The 16,736-nt window shown below is 49.2% G+C and overlaps 1 protein-coding gene across 1 annotated transcript in view; it reads left to right on the forward strand.

Moving 5' to 3' along the window:
• The window catches only part of CSMD2 (CUB and Sushi multiple domains 2), a 655,591-nt gene that overhangs the window by 272,196 nt on the left and 366,659 nt on the right, over positions 1 to 16,736 (forward strand). The gene's annotated exons all lie outside the window — the stretch shown is intronic.

The raw sequence follows: 16,736 nt of genomic DNA on the forward strand, positions 1-16,736 counted from the left end.
GTGCATGTGAGCTTTGTCCATCAGTCATGTCTGACTCTTTGCGACCCCTTGGACTGTGGCCTGCCAGGCTCCTCTGTCCGTGGGGTTTTTCAGGCAAGAATAGTGGTGTGGGTTGCCGTTTCCTCCTCCAGAGTTGACAATCAAGGGAAAAAGGCAAATTCAACCCTCACCTGGGCCTGAAACTTTAGAAAGGCAAATTCCGAGAGAGAGGGGTGGACACGTGAAGCAGGCGCTTGTGTGACTCTTAGGTCAGGAGCGCTTGTGGGTGAGTGGAGAAGGGAAGGACGAATCCCAACCCTCAGGAGAATGGGGCCAAACCCTAGACGTGCCAGAACTACGAGGGAGTGGGAGTGGGAACCACAGACTAGTGCAGACCAGTCGGGCAGCCAGCCCACAGGTCGGTTGTATAGTTAAATATGAAGGCTGGAGAGGCCCCAGGGGCTGAGTCCCACAGAGCCCGTGACATCCTGGGTTGGGGGTGGTGGGGTGGTCTGCGGGAGGGCAGCAGGCTATTTCCAGAATCTACCTGACTTGAGGACAGGAGCTCAGGATGGATTTCTTCTAGAGACTCACTGGCCCTGGGGCGGGGCAGGTTGAAACTGACTCTGTGGCTGAGCAAAGGCTGGGCAAATGCTGGTGTCACAGGGGCCACTGTTCCACATACTCAGAGCCTCCAGCCGGGATAAATCTCAGGTTTGCTTGTCCATGTCCTTTGGAGTAGGGGTGAGTGATGGGACGGGGCTTCTGAATTAGTGACCACCCATTGTTTACCTGGGCAGTAACTGTGCTTTTTTTGCTGTTTGTTTTTTGTTGTTTTTTAGTCCAAGTGCTTATGATTCAGTCCTATAGACTCCACATAAATATATATTCTCTTTGCTTTTCTCCCTCTGGGAAGACTACATAGGGCTACAAAGCACAACAATATCCCCCTTTGCCCACAGAACTGCCCAATAAACAGTGGAAGCTATTTGGACTCTCTTGATTGAAATGGAAAGGTCACATCTCAGTAGTGTCTTTGGGGCTTGCTTTTCCCATTTGTGACGATTCTGGACTGTCCTGGGGGCCTCCCTAAGGTGCCCTTCCAGCCCTGACCTTGCGTGAACGTCTTTTAAACACCGAGAGTCTGGCCAGTCATCGGGCGGGTACACAAATCAGTGCCCCTCTCCATAGGATTGTGCTCCTGGGGCCTCCGTTTGTACTTCCTTCTGCCCCTGCTGCTGCTGTCAGATCAATGAGGGGACCAGATGGCTGTGCTGTGTCATGACAACGGCTTCTTTGCAGGGACTTCTCGTATCCTTCTCTGTCAAGCTGTGGAGGTCAGGGTCAGCTGTGCCCCACACCCCAGCACTCCGGGGAGGCCCATGTTGGTTTCTGATAAGGATCAGCAGGGGTCTCTGGGATGGACCCTGATCTGGCCCCCACCCCCCTGTGGTGTCCCCACTAGGGAAGAAGTGTGGCTACTCCATCTAATGTACCCACAGGACCTGGCCCCGTCTTCTGCTGAAGCTGAAGGGAAGGCATGAGCGTCAGAGAAGCAGTGCAGGAGTCTCGGGTGGTTTCCAGTGCCTCCCCTTCGTGCAGTAACGGCCTCATAGGGGCCGCTCCTGGCTTAGGAATCCAAAGGGCTTGTTGCATAAATACATGGGACACACAGTGCTGGAGAGCAGTCCCCTCCAGTCTCACGGTCTCCTCCCCTTCTCTCTGCTTGTGAGTCCGCACACAGTCCCCGATGGTCCCTCCACTCCCTGAGTCTGCCTGACCTTCTTGCTTTAGGAACCAACTGACTGACTCCAAGTTTCTACATCTCTTGTCTTGAATTAGCACTAAAATTTTTTTCAGAAATTCATCTATGTACACACACATAAATGAATTATATATAATTTAAATTTATGTGACTTCCAGAATTACAGGTAGAAATTCTTTGGAATTAAGCTGTGTTTGTATTCCCAGTCGCTCAGTCCTGTCCAGCTCTTTTCAACCCTTTGAACTGTAACCCAGCAGACTCCTCTGTCCATGGGATTTTTCAGGCAGGAATACTGAGGTGGGTTGTCATTTCCTCCTCCAGGGGATCTTCCCAACCCAGGGATTAAACCCCCATCTCCTACATCTCCTGCATGGCAGGTGAATTCTTTCCCCCAACCCCACAAAAAGAAAAAGGGAATCTGGTTGGCTCCGCTCCTTAGTCGAGTTTAGCTCTTTGTCCAGTCAGCTGCTACCAAGGAAAGAGGTGCTCAACTGGAACAACATAACTGCAGGAAGGAGCCCACCCCTCCCAAGGTGGGTGGAGAAGAGGGCGCAGGCTGAGCATGCAACCTGAGGTGCATCTTCTCCATGGGGTCCACCTTCCCATCTTCTCTTTGGTCTCCTTCAGGAAGTGATGGAGAAAACTACTTTTCTCATGTCCCTCCTTGAGCAAAGTAAAATAAGACCAAGTGAGGGCTTGGCACTCTGCGAAGAGAACTTGAGAGCAATTTCAGGGTGTCTTCACCACTACAGTGTTGTCTGTCTGGCTCTCACAGTCTACAAAAGGAAGCTCTGTAAATACCAGAGATTACTGTGATTATTGTGAATCCTCTAAGCAGCTAAATTTCCCCAATTCACACAGTTGTAATGCCTTGGGATTGAGAGATATAATTAAGAACAGATGAGCCTCAAGAAGGTTGATGACTATGATCTGGGGTTGCATGAAACTGCAGAAGGAATGTTGACGGGAGTTCTAGGACTTCATCTCCCCCAAGTGGTGGCGGAACACTGCCTGGAGGGGGGTCAGTGGCAGGAAGGACCTTGGTCACTGGCACCCCTGGGTCCAGGAGTCCTCGCCCCCAGTCTCCTAGAACAAACACACAACCTCTACACCTATTCAAGCAGTTAGAACTAGCCAGCACTGACTCGGCCTTGGCCCGTGATGCTGTGGCCACTGACGAGCTTCCTGCTGCTGTGGTGTGGAAGGGGACCACATGGTCACTTCTGGCCCTTTTCCTCTCAGGCAGCCTCTGGCACCCATCAGCCTTGGCACAGGAGGGCTTTGGCTGCAGCACTGAGTCGCTCCTCCCACGCCATCTCCAGCCCTTTTCGTTTTTACTCATTTCTCTGCCTTCAAGACTTACTGAAAGGCACAGAAATACCACCAAGGCAATACTACGTTTTATTTGATCTCTCCACCGCAGTGACCTGAACCTATATCATCTGTCGTGCTGAGAGCGTTTCTAAAAGGAAACAAGTGCTCTCCAAACCAGAGCCAAGAAGGCAGCTTGGACCCTTCCACAAGCAAAAGTCTAGGACCCGGGGAGTTCCAGAGCGTGCAGTCACCGTCGAAATGTGACTAGAGCTGTTGAGGTTGAAGTCCTTGAAGCAGGAAAGGGGTGTGTGTTTTATTCGCTTAGTCGTGTCCGACTCTTGGCAATCCCATGCACTGTAGCCTCCTTGGCTCCTCTGTCCATGGGATTCTTCAGGCAAGAACACTGGAGTGGGTTGCCATTCCCTTCTCCAGAGGATCTTCCTGACCCAGGAATTGAACCCAGGTCTCCTGCACGGCAGGCAAATTCTTTCCCATCTGAGCCACCAGGGAAGCCCTAGGAAATGGGAGGAACAGTGACCTAGCAGCCACGAGGAGGCAGAGGGTGAAGGTGCTGGAGCCAGCTTGCCTGAGTTCTGCTCCTGGACAGCTGTGTGACCTTGGAGAAGTTGCTTAACCTCTCTGTGCCTCCGTCGCCTCTCCTGCAGACCAGGGACTCTAACAATAGAATCTGCCTGGAGGGGGTGCTGTATTAGATGAGTCGGTACAGGTGAGATATCCAGAACAGTGGCTGGCAGACAGGAAGTGCTCAGAGGGGACTCTCCTGTTCCTGGAAGTTGCATAGGTGCCTTATACTGAGTCTGTTCATTTTTTTCTCACAATAATTGTGGGAAACAGATTTCTGTATCCCCATTATGCAAAAGAAGAAATTGAATCTAAGATGTTCAGTGAATTACCCAAGGCCGAATAGCTAGTAAGTGGCAGGGACAGATTTCTCAAGTGGAGAGCTCTCGCTCCAAATCCTGTGTTCTCTCTGATTCACCATCATGGCCAGTCCCCTTCGTGGTCAGCCTGGCTTCCATAATCTTACCCGTTCCACCCCTGTCCTCCGAATCCCTCGGCATCTACTCCAGTTCCGGTGATGGTGGGCTCACAGCTCCACTCCTCAGCTTTGGCAGCTCTCTGAGTTTGCGTTTCTCTGTTTCTAAAAGCTGGCACAATAGCAGCCCGCTGATGGCCAGAGACGGACTGAGTGGTGGGAGCTGGGCTGGCCCCCCCACACCTAGACTTTGGCGTCCTCTTGTTAGAGCTCCGTGACTACAATGGAGCAAGACAAAAACAAGGCCGCTTCATAATCACATCTGAACTCAGACACAAATGAGGATATCACCAAAAGACAGCAATGACCCCACCTCCCCCTCCCTTTGCATCTTGGCTAACACGAGTGACAGCTGCTTCTTTTGTAAAAAAAAAATAGTTTATTTATTTATTTGGCTGCGTCTGGTGTTCATAGCATCATGTGGGATCTTTTGTTGCAGTGTGAGGTCTCTCTATTTGTGACGCATGGGCTCAGTAGTTCCGGTGTAAGGGCCTAGTTCCCCTGTAGTATGTAGGATTTTAGTTCCCTGATGAGGGATGGATACTGCATTCCCTGCATTACAAGGCGGATTCTTAACCACTGGACCACCAGGGAGCTCTCAACAGCTGCTTATTTACCAGTTACAACTTTAGTCTTGCTTCATTCCTCCCACCTTCTAGATAAAATTAAGTACCCAATCATAGAAGTATATTCACTTCCTGTTAGCAACCAGTCCACAGCAAAGCTCCACTGCTTTGAACCCTCCCCCATATCACCTAACAAAAAGCCTAACTCCTCCAGTGAGTTCTTTGCAACCTCAGGCTCCTCTGTCCATGGGATTCTCCAGGCAAGAATACTGGAGTGGGTTGCCATGCCCTCCTCCAGGGAATCTTTCCGATGCAGGGATCGAACCCGGGTCTCTTTCATTGCAAGCAGATTCTTCACCATCTGAGCCACCAGAAAAGCCCTCCACTTAGCCACTGAGATGCCTGACAGTTCCCAGGGCTGTGCGTTCTCCCTCATGGCCAAGAGTCAATAATCCCAACTTCGTTCAACTACGGGTGGACTCCTGGTGGTCTTCAGCTGTGCTTTGTGGTTGGGGGCAGTGGTGGGGTGAGGAATTGACACTGCCTTCTGATGATGCCTGGAGAGTGCTAAGACCATAGTATGCTGTGCTGTGCTGTGCTTAGTCGCCAGTCATGTCCGACTCTGTGACCCCATGGACTGCAGCCCACCAGGCTCCTCTGTCCATGGGGATTCTCCAGGTAAGAATACTGGAGTGAGTTGCCATGCCCTCCTCCATATTAGCATTATATTTATGACGCAAAATGTCCTCCTCCTTTGGACAGAACTGGTGTGCACCCGTACATCTCATCAACCAGCCCTGTCTTCGCAGAAATCTGCAGACAGCCCCTTAGGTTTGTTCCAGACACTGCAGCACACCGTCTTTGTACAGACCCCTTCTCACAGACCCCAATCCTGTGAAAACTTTTATCACCTGTAACATCTGGGTGGAGGACCTCCTCTCAGGGTATTTAGACAGCCTAGGAGGGATGGCGAGGGGCCAGGTTGGCAGTGGAGTCACCATCAGTCGTCAACAGCCCCCTTCTGCTTCCTGGCCGGGCAGATGCCATGCAAATGGAGGCTCCCTCGCCCACTCACCAGAGCTGTGTGGGCCAGAGGAGCTGGGCAGGATCCTTCAGCACAAATGTACTCACAGCTGCATCCGCCAGAGGCAGCCCCAGGGACCACAGAGTTCTTTCATGCCCACTGCCGCTAATTGCAGATAATGCATTAAAAATACAGAGCTGCATCTGTTCATTTCAACACGAGTATCGAGGAATTTACGTGGTTCATAATGACAGGGTGTGAGGGGAGGAACACACTCATTCTGCCTGCGGGCCAGAGGCGCAGCTGTGAGCAGAGAGCTGGAGGTGTGATTTGTGGTGCCCAACAAATTCTCTGGGTGAGAGCCAAGCCCTTCCGAGGAGGCACCAAGGGAAAGATCCTGGTGTTTCTCTGGAAATGCCAAATTATGTAACCAGTCAAGCACAGGGTGTTGTCTCAGGAGGCCTCCTGGCCCAAGTCTGCTGTGTGTCCAGCTCCAAAAAGAGGAGGTGACTCTCAGCAGGCCTGGGAAGGAGGAACCTTTCGGGATTCCATTGCTCATTTTCTGGCACTGAGCACCTCACCTAGAGCCTCAGTTCCTCATCTACAAAATGGGGATGTTTAAAGTTTCTGCCTGATTGAGTTTATTATTAAGTAAGATTGTTACATGTAAGGGTTTTTCAGGTGGCTCAGTGGGTAAAGAATTGGCCTGCAATGCAGGAGACACAGGAGACCTGGGTTCAGTCCCAGGGTTGGAAAGATCCCCTGGAGAAGGGAACGGCTACCCACTCCAGTATTCTTGCCCGGAGAATCCCATGGACAGAGGAACCTGGCGGGCTACAGTCTGTGGGGTCACAATGAGTTGGACATGACTGAAGCGACTGAGCACACACTCACACATTACATGTAAATGACCTCAAACACTACCAGGCATGGCACAGGTACATAAATAACAGTTTTATATTATTATTTTCCTGCATGTGAAGCACTATGAGATTTTTAAGGGCACTAGGCTGAATAAGGCAAGGCCCCTGCTCTCCTGCACAAGTTGAGACAAACACTAGATGTGATATGAATGAGATGAGGATGTGATATGGGAGCACCGAGTAGGGTGAAAGGGTCCAAGAGGGCTTCCCGGAGGAAGGGACGCTTGAGCTGAGTCTTGTCTGACAAGTGGAAATTTACCAGACCCCGAAGGTAGGAAGGAGGAGTTCAGCCTGGAGCAGCATGTGCAAAGGTCCTGAGGAGAGTGAGAGTGTTTCTGGATGAAGTGTTGTAGCACAGGACCTTGGGGTGGGGCTACTAAGTATCTCTTTCCTGTGTAACAAATTACCCCAACGCTTACAGCTTGAACCCATGTTTCTTATCTCACCTGGTCTGTGTGGTCGGAACCCGGGTGTGGTTCAGCCAGATTCTCACAACAATGCCATCAAGGAGCCTTCCTGGGTGATGATCTCAGAGCTCTGCTGGGGGTAAAGATTTGCTCCAAGCTTATTATCGGGGTGGTTTGAAGGATTTTGATGTCCTCAGTGCTGTTGACCAGAGAGTGCCTCAGTTCCTTTCCACAGAGCAGCTTTCAACACAGCTGTTGCCTTCATCAGAGTGAGTCCGAGACAGAGAAAGACAGAGGTCATGGTCGTTTATAACCTAATCTCAGAATCAGCAGCCCATCACTTTTGCTGTATTCTATTGATCAGAAGCACTGGGCTCCTCCTTTGGACAGAACTGGTGTGTACCTGTACCTCTCATTGACCAGCCCCGTCTTCTCTGAAATCTACATAGACATAAGGGGGGAGGGTTATACAAGGGTGTGAATGCCAGGAGACAAAAATCATCTAGTCATTTCTAAAGAACTGGACATGGAACAACAGACTGGTTCCAAATAGGTAAAGGAGTATGTCAAGGCTGTATATTGTCACCCAGCTTACTTAACTTATATGCAGAGTACATCATGAGAAACGCTGGGCTGGAAGAAGCACAAGCTGGAATCAAGATCGCCAGGAGAAATATCAATAACCTCAGGTATGCAGATGACACCACCCTTATGGCAGAAAGTGAAGACGAACTAAAAAGCCTCTTGATGAAAGTGAAAGAGGAGAGTGAAAATGTTGGCTTAAAACTCAATGTTCAGAAAACTAATTCATGGCATCCGGTCCCATCACTTCATGGCAAATAGATGGGGAAATAGTGGAAACAGTGACAGTCTTTATTTTGTGGGGCTCCAAAATCACTGCAGATGGTGATTTCTGCCATGAAATTAAAAGACGATTGCTCCTTGGAAGGAAAGTTATGACCAACGTAGATGGCATATTAAAAAGCAGAGACATTACTTTGCCAACAAAGGTCCATCTAGTCAAGGCTATGGTTTTTTCCAGTGGTCATGTATGGATGTGAGAGTTGGACTGTGAAGAAAGCTGAGCACCAAAGAATTGATGCTTTTGAACTGTGGTGTTGGAGAAGATTCTTGAGAGTCCCTTGGACTGCAAGGAGATCCAACCAGTCCATTCTAAAGGAGATCAGCCCTGAGTGTTCTTTGGAAGGTCTGATGCTAAAGCTGAAACTCCAATTCTTTGGCCACCTCATGAGAAGAGCTGACTCATTGGAAAAGACTCTGATGCTGGGAGGGATTGGGGGCAGGAGGAGAAGGGGACAACAGAGGATGAGGTGGCTGGATGGCATCACCTACTCGATGGACATGAGTTTGAGTGAACTCCGGGAGTTGGTGTTGGACAGGGAGGCCTGGCGTGCTGCGATTCATGGGGTCGCAAAGAGTCTGACACTGAACAACTGAACTGATCTGAAAGCTTCCTACCGCAAGCTGCCCCCATCCTGCAATGATTTCATGGCTTTTCCACATGCAACATGCTGTTAATCCTTCCCAAGGCCCCCCCAAAAGCCTCATTCTATGAAAGCATTGGCTCAATGTCCAGAATCACACCATGTAAATCAAGTTCAGGTATGGACGGACTTGGTGTAGTTCCTTAAGTACAGGTCCTAGAATATTGTTACTCTGGAGCTGTAGCTTTGCAAAACCATGTGGACAAGTTCTCTGTCCCCACACACAGGGCACACAGAGGTGGAACAAGCACAGGGCAATGGGTTCAGACATTCTTACTCAAAAGGGGGGAAAGTGAGGCAGAGAAAAGTCCCTGGCCCATAACAATTCTGAAATCCACCAATGAACATATTGGAAGTTTCTTGATTAGTTTCAAAATCTGAGAATATTCAGCTCTACCTTTGGAGCTCTTGGTTTCTCCCTCTGAGTCGTCCTTCTGTTTTCTTCATGAAAGGAAATGTATGTTTGAAGCTTACTTTTCTTCAGCCTGCTTCCTGCTGAGAATTTGGGGAGCCCAATGACCTCTTTTTATTTTGTACCCTCTCTGTCCTTTCTGTTCCAATCTGACAGTGATACTTCTGATAACAGTGTGGCTCCAAAACTTCGTGGGTCTTCTGTAAATTTCATTCAGATTCACTCTATTACAACAAAAACCACAACTGCAAATTTCTTTGAACTGAAGTTCTCTACCTTGGGCGTCCATTTGATGGCCAAGGGACAACGCTCATACGCTCCCCAGAGGCCCTACTGTTTGATCTTGAGAATCTGTAAAGCCCACCCTGATCTCTTTAAAGGGCCTTTGTGAGGCTGAATAATACTGCAATCCTTTGATCTTCCTGAGGTCTTAGCCACAGGTTGCACAGTCACACCCTTGGCTTTATCTCCAGACCACCTTTTCTTGACAGTGCTTAAAGCCTTCTCTTAATTTTAGCATCCTTTGCTGTCTTGGGAGGCTGAGAGCTTTCCAAACTATCAAGTCTGGCTGCTCCCCCACCACCTTTCCCTCGTTTTATTTCTCTTGTCACATTCCTGTTGTTCAGTCACTTAGTCATGTCTGATTCTTTGCAACTCCATGGACTGCAGCACACCAGGCTTCCCTGTCCTTCACTGTCTCCTGGAGTTTGCTCAATCTCATGTCCATTGAGTTGGTGATTCCACCCAACCATCTCATCTGCTGTCACCCCTTCTCCTCTTGCCCTCAATCTTTCCCAGCATCAGGGTCTTTTTCAATGAGTCAGCTCTTCACATCAGGTGGCCGAAGTATTAGATCTTCAGCATCAGTCCTTCCAATGAGTGTTCAGAGTTGATTCCCTTTAGGATTGACTGATTTGATCTCCTTTCTGTCCAAGCATCTTCTCCAGAACCACAGTTTGAAAACATTAATTCTTTAGTGCTCAGCTTTCTTTACGGTCCAACTCACATCCATACACAACTCCTGGAAAAGCCATAACTTTGACTAGACGTTTGTTGGCAAAGTGATGTCCCTGCTTTCTGATACGCTGTCTAGGTTTGCCATAGCTTTTCTTCCAAGGAACAAACATTTTTTAATTTCATGACTGTGGTAACCATCCACAGTGATTTTGGAGTCCAAGAAAATAAAATCTGCCACTGTTTCCATAAGCAGCAAGAAGAAACCAGCTAGTACCTTCAACCCTTTGCTTGGATATCTCTTTAGCCAGATCACAAAGTTGATCAGGCACATGCCCTTCCATATCCCTGCAGATGACATCGTTGCCAAGATTTCCCTCACTGCATAACAAGGGTCCCCTTCCTCCAGCTTCCAGTGAGGTGTTCCTCACTTCCTTTGACCCTTTCCCAGCAGCATCCTCAAAGTTCTGGTTTCTCTAATAAGCTCCTCAGAATACTCCCATCCTCTGCCCACCATCTGGTTCCAAAGCCATCTCACTTTCTGAGATATTTTTCATGACACTGCTTCTCTCTTGATAGTAAAATCTGTGTTCATTATCTATTTCAGTTTGTAACAATTTACTCCACACCTTAGTGCCATAAAACAACATGCATTATCTCAATTTCTATGGGTCAGGACCCTGGTACAGCTTAGCTGGGCCAATCATAAAGTTGCAATAAAGGTATCCATGGCGGCTGGGTAGTGATCCACTTCCAAGCTCACTCAGTTACTGGCGGGATTCAGGTCCTTGCAGGTTGGTTGATTGAGGGCCTCAGTTCCTTGCTGGACGCTGGCCAGAAGCCTCCCTGAATTCCTTGCCATGTGGACCTCTCTACAGGGTGGCTGTCAGCACGTCAGTTGCTTCGAGTAAGCGAGAGAGAGAGAGAGAGAGAGAGAGAGAGAGAGAGAGAGGAGAGACCAGGAGAGTCTTTTATCGCCTAGTCCCTTCTGAGGAGCGGCATCCTGTCCCTTTTGCCCCTTTCTGTTCATTAGAAGGGACTCTCTAGGTCCAGCCCACACTCAAAGGGAGGAATCACACAGGGTGTGAATGCGAGGAGGCAGGGCTCACTGGGAACCATTTCAGGAGCTGAATGTGGGCGAGGGCACCACTAACGAGGCAGCAGAGGCCTGATTATGCCACGTCAGCTCCCGTCATGATGCCCAACCGCCGCAACACCCCGCCCTCCAGCTACCGCCCAGCCGGAGGAGCAGTGGGGGCACTGGAGAGGGCAGCAGAGGAGGGGGCTGTCACGAGGCAACTCTTATAAGCGGGTGGCCGCACGAGAGTGCTCACTGCGCACTGCTGATCCACCCCAGAGGCCAAGGCCAGTTTGGAGGATCACATGACCCCTTTTGGCCTTTAGCCAAACTCTTTCTCTTGCCTGAACTGCTTTTTTGTGTTTTGTTCTCTCCTTCTTTAAGCCATTCATTAGAGACCAGGGCAGGCAACCCCATCCATTGGGCACTTGTCACATACCAGGCTTCGTTTACAGTGATGTCCCAGACATCATTTATTCTCTAGGTATTGTTTGTGGGTTTGTGAATAGAGATGCAGATGCTGTTTGTGAGTTTGTGATTGTTTGTGGGTTTGTGATTGTGGGTTTGTGACTAGAGGTGCAGGTGTTGTGTGTGGGTTTGTGATTGTTTGTGGGTTTGTGATTGTGGGTTTGTGACTAGAGGTGCAGGTGTTGTGTGTGGGTTTGTGATTGTTTGTGAGTTTGTGATTGTGGGTTTGTGATTGTGGGTTTGTGACTAGAGGTGCAGGTGTTGTGTGTGGGTTTGTGATTGTTTGTGGGTTTGTGATTGTTTGTGGGTTTGTGACTAGAGGTGCAGGTGTTGTTTGTGGGTTTGTGATTGTGGGTTTGTGACTAGAGGTGCCAGACAGGACAGAAGGGTGCCAGTGCTTTATGACTTCACTCCGATGACCTCACCCTGGCCACGGACTTGATCCTCAGTTTTATAGGCCCAGAAACTGGACCTTTTGTTCCCCAAACAGCTGATGCTTTAGTGAAGACTGAAGTTAACGCTAAGATCCCAATACTTCTGTGTGGCCCAGGTGCTAATCAATCATTGTTTGCAACTGGGATCAACTTCTCTGTTGTGGTTTGAGGGGAGCCCGATCTATTTGTGTGTGTGTGTGTGTGTGTGTGTGTGTGTGTGTATGCATGCTAAGTCACTTTAGTCATGTCTGACTCTTTGTGACCCTATGGACTGTAGCCTGCCAGGCTCCTGTGCCTATAGAATTCTCTAAAAAAGCATACTGGAATGGATTGCCATGGCCTCCTCCAGGGGATCTTCCCGACCCAGGGATCAAATTCATGTCTCCTGCAGCTCCTGCATTGCAGGTGGATTCTTTACCACTGCACCACCAGAGAAGCCCACACATTTGTGTACACATCTAGGCCCACATATATTTTGCAAGTTTAGAATCAGTTGGCAGATGAAGAAGACAGACAGACGAGGATTAGCTTCTCAGCTTTATTACTGATGAACCCGTTGGAGAGGAGACCTGAGTAAACTTTGCAGCCAGGGTTGAAGGGGTGGGACAGGGAGGTGGGGGAGAAGAGAGGAGAGCAGGTCAGCCCTTCCTCTAAGACTCACTTGGCAGGTCAGTGATGCCTCCTCATCAGCATAAATGCCAGGGCTGCACGAGAGGAAAGAACTCCATGATCCTGGGGCCAGCAGCATCCTATTACCTGGGAACTTACAGAAATGCACGTTAGGCCCCACTCCCAGAAAAATTGACTCAAACTTTAGGGGTGGGACCCAGCGTTCTGTGTCTGAATGAGGTCTGAGGTGATTCTGATGAAGGCTCAAAGCTGAGAACCACTGGTCTAGTGGGAGCTGTACCACCTGAAAATCTGAGCCCTAGGAAGCAGTGTTCCCCTAGGATGTTTTGCCATCCTCGTCTGCCCTTCCTCCCATCTCTGGGGAAACGAATCATAGGAGAGAACTTTCATAGCTTCCACATTTGGTTTTTAGCTGACAAATCTCCCAGGAGGAGCAGGTGGAGGCTCTTGAAGGGAACGGCTACCCACTCCAGTGTTCTGGCCTGGAGAATTCCACGGACTGTATAGTCCATGGGGTTGCAAAGAGTTGGACACGACTGAGTGACTTTCACTTCACGAAAGGGAGGAGTGCCATGCATTTGGCATGTGCTGGCCTTGCCTCCTTCTCTTGCAGACCTTGGAGGGACCAGCATCTCCACAGTGGGACTTGGTAGACTCCAGAATGACCTAGCCAGAAGTGGAGTGGAAGCAGGAAAGCCTCTTTGACTCCTCTTTGCACTGAGGTTTCACCATAGACTCCTTGCCAAGGCCTGTCCCTCTCCAACCGCATCTGCCCACTCACTCACCCCTCTAGTCATTCTAGCCTCGCTTCTGTCCAATACGCCAAGCCCATTCCTGCCTCAGGACCTTTGCACTTGCTGTCCTCCCCCTTGAATAGCTCTTCCCTAAGACCCTGGCAAACCTGGCTCCTTCTTGTCCTTTATTTTTTAATTTTTAATTAGAAGATAATTGCTTTACATTGTTTTATTGGTTTCTGCTGGGCAGCAACACGAATCGGCCATAATTGTGTGTGTGTGTGTGTATAAATATATATATATATATATATCCTCTCTCAAACCCAGATGTCATCTTCTCTGAACACCCGTTTAAAGTGCCCGCAACCCCACTTGTCACGATTTATCTCATTATCCTGGGTTATTTTCTTCAGAGCACTTGACACTCTCAAAAAAATGACCTGGTGTGTTTATTTGTTGACTTGTTTACATATTTATGAGAGATCAGGGATGCTGCTGCCTCCCTAGCACTAGAATAGCTCCTGGTATGTCGCTGGCATAAGATGTATGTGAATATTTGCTGAATAAATGAACGAAAATACTCTGGGAGAGAAGGTTCAGAGTGGTGTGATTCAGGCATCCAGATAGCCATGGGCCCAAAGATTCGGTCTCCTTCTTCCTGAGGGCAGAGGGCAGGGCCACCTAAGCCCTGTTGCGAGGGTCTGAGGGGAGTGCGAGCACCCCACAGGCTTTCCACCCGCTTTTCCCCTCCCCCGTATCTTAGACGCAGGCTCCCGCTGCTTCTCCCCCTCTACCCTCCCTCCCTACACTGTCATTCCATTCCAGTCATTAGAAGCCAGCAGATTCACACCCTCCTGCCGGCTTTTTCATAGAGGAATGTTAATAGAGTTAGTTTTCAGCAGGAGTACTGCAAGCCGTTGTCAAAACTCTGACTTGGCCACCCTCATTCACGTAATTAATCACACAGGAAAGCAGAAGAGGGCAGCATGAGGGCTGGGGCCCAGCTCTGCGGGGGCCCTCTTCCCAGAGAAGACCGTGGTGGGCCGCACAGCCACTGCCCACCAAGAGGCCACAAACCAGGCTGGAAAAGAGACGGCCTAACTGGAACCACAACAGAGTGGTGCAAGTCAGGATCTAATTAGCCCGGGGGGCCCTCCTCCCTGTTCAAGAGTTTGGGAACAAAGGAAAAGCAATTAAACAAGTAGGGTGGAGGCTGGAAGGAGAAAGCAGGTTAAAGATGGTTCCTTTTAGAATGCAAGGAGGCTCTCATTTAATGAATACTGTGTTAGTTATCTACTGCCCTGTAGCCAATTACCGCAAACTTGTTGCCTTAAAACAACCCACATTTATTTTGTCATCATTTCTGTGGGTCGGACTCTCCTAATAGCTTAGCTAGGTCCACTGCTTGACATCACACAAGGCCAAGCAAGTTCTCGAGGTGTCAGCCAGGGCTGAGTTCTCCTCTGGAGGCTCACCTGGGGAAGGACACACTTCTCTGTTCATGAGTTTGCTGTAGTAGTTTCTTGAATCTTGATTTTTTTTGCTGGCTGCTGGTCTGTGGCACCTCCAGTTCCTAGAGATTCCCCACAGCCTGTTGCCACATGGGCTTTCCCAGCTTGGCCACTTACTTCATCAAGCCAACTAGGAGGATCTTTAGAGCAAATCAACCCATAGGATAGAATTTTTACACACCATGGCAGAATCGCAGAAGTCACATCCCATGGCCTCTGCCCTGGTTCTGTTTGTTAAAGGCAAGTCACAGGTTCTGCCCACATTTAATGGGAAAGGGTCACACCAGGGTATGAATCCCAGGAGAGGGAATCATGGAGGAGTAGCCACTCTAGAGGATCCACGACAGAACCTATTGTGTGCTCAGGACCATGCCAAATGCTTTTGCATGCATTACATCATTTAATTGCTAAAACCGCCTGCAAGCCAGGCATCATCCCCTTTGCACAGATGAGAAATCTGAGACGGGAGGAGGAGAACTTACTTGCCCAAGGTCCTGCCAGTGATGGAAACCACTTGTGTCAGGACGCTAAAGCTAGAGGCTAGAGAGTCAGCATCTTTACAGTGAGGAGCAAGGGCCAAGGGAGGGAGGGGAAGAGGCGAGCAAGAAGGTTCTTGCTATGAGGCTTAAGACCAGGAGGAACAATGGCTGTGGATTTCAAGTTGAGAAAGAAGAAAACTGACAGTCTCAACTTTGCCAATGAAGCAGAAGATGAGGGTGTCTCCTGAGAGACTGGAGGCTCGGCTGGAGGGGGAGCAGAGCCAAGTTGGAACAGCAGCTTAGGGAATGGGAAGGGGGGATGGGAGAATTTGCCAGCCTGAGTACAAGTCTGCTGAGGAGGAGAAAGCTGCTTCCTCTGGGCAGACTTCAGCACTTGCCTTGGTAGTGGTCCTCAGTCCCGCCAACCTCAGCTCTTTGTGCAGTCTCTTCTCTCCTGTGTCCAGCCCTCTCATGAAGGCAGGAACTCAACAGTAGACTGCATTGGGCCTCCTGGTCCCCAGCACAGCGTCTGGCCCAGGCGAGCCCTTCATGAATAATTCGGCCTGATTCCAGACCCTGAATTTCTAAGTCACTCCACCATGTTACTTCTTACCCCCAAAGGGTGAGAAATGACCCAGTTTGAAAAGACTATTCCAAAATATGTATTTTTACTTTTGTTCCCTGAGTAAAAGTTTAAACAGCAACGGGTTACAAAGATACGAATCCCTCGTGGAATAAGGGTGAGAGGTGGGATTAGGAAAGTCTGTTGCATGCAGAACCTGATGACAAAAGAAGCAGTTTTGCATTTTTTCCTAGTCTCCTTGCTGTCAGAAACCATTTCAAAACATCCCGTATCAGTGTGTTGTCACCTGGAAAATACAGTTAGAGTAGACACAGTGCGATCTCATTTGTATCAAAGGACCAGTCTTGACTCATTCTAAGTGGCAGAAAACCTAACTCATACCATCTTAGATAAAAACTAAAACATGTGGGCTTATCTTCACTCAAAAGTCCAAGAAGCCAAAGGGACTAACCTTTTGGCCTGAGAATGAGGCAAATGACTGCCTACAGCCCCCAGGACAGCATCCTCCCCTAGGACTCCTTATACAAGTCCTGAGATCCGCTCTGATTGGACAACTCGGCTCATGTGCCCACCAGTGAGCCAATCACTGTGTCCAGGGGGAATCCATCTGATCCAGTCTTGATCAGGATGGAGGTGGTGTGCTGTGAGCAGGAGGAAAAGAAATGGGTTCTGAGTGGTCATAAAGGCAACACATGTCCACCCTGTGGGTTATGCTTGCGTCCACAGAAGATTCACTGGGTAGATGCTCACCAAAATGTTGAGGAAAGGGTTTTCTTCAGCTTATAGTACTCAGACAGAGTCAAATAACCTATTTTTGTAAAATCAACCTCAAGCTTAACCCTAGTGAATAGAATGGGGACCACCCCTGAGGTCTCATCCCGGCCCACAAATAGTATCTAAGACTTGTTAGAGG

The sequence above is a fragment of the Bison bison genome, unplaced genomic scaffold (assembly GCF_000754665.1).
Source record: "Bison bison bison isolate TAMUID 2011002044 unplaced genomic scaffold, Bison_UMD1.0 scf7180017864158, whole genome shotgun sequence".
Lineage (NCBI taxonomy): Eukaryota > Metazoa > Chordata > Mammalia > Artiodactyla > Bovidae > Bison > Bison bison.